Consider the following 667-nt stretch of genomic DNA (forward strand, 5'->3'; position numbering starts at 1 on the left):
ATCCGCTTCAGCTGCGGCGTATCAGTATACCGCGAGCAGTAGCTCGCGGTATACTGCGGTGTCTCAGTATACCGCGAGCTACAGCCCGTTACACTAAGGAGAACTATGGGGAAAAGCCTTAACCCCATAGTTCTCCTTTAAGGAAAATACGGTCTACTGTGTTTTTTCTCACAAGGACATCCCAGAGATGTGTCCCAAAATATCATATTCAAGTTGCCTTCAGTGTAAGTAACTGATTTGTGCATTTCTAAGGGATGTAATGGAGTTTGTAAAATTCTGGGCTGATACAAATCGGCTGTCTATTTTGTTTCCAAATATTATCCAAAACATTTGTATTGTAGGCAGATTTCATTTCAGGTGAATAGTGAGGCCACAGGTAACTTCTAAGCCCCTATTTACACCAGCTGCGAATTTGGGCAGGTAATTCAATGTGTGAAAAATATGTGTCATGCTTGCGGTGCCGTTACTTGCGAATGGCACCCCAAATGCAGCAAGCAAGAGGAGAGAAGCTAGCAGCTTAGACTGCTGCATAACATTCTTAGCTGTGTCTGTATCTCGTAGGGCAGCACATTGAAATGAAAGGGTTGTCCTAAGCTTACGCGAGGCAAATAGGGTAAAAAAAAACGGCTTGGGGGGGGGGGGGGGGGAAAAGCCCAAAAAAAATTTA

Source organism: Nanorana parkeri, unplaced genomic scaffold (assembly GCF_000935625.1).
Source record: "Nanorana parkeri isolate BGI_ZX_2015 unplaced genomic scaffold, ASM93562v1 scaffold229, whole genome shotgun sequence".
NCBI classification, from domain to species: domain Eukaryota; kingdom Metazoa; phylum Chordata; class Amphibia; order Anura; family Dicroglossidae; genus Nanorana; species Nanorana parkeri.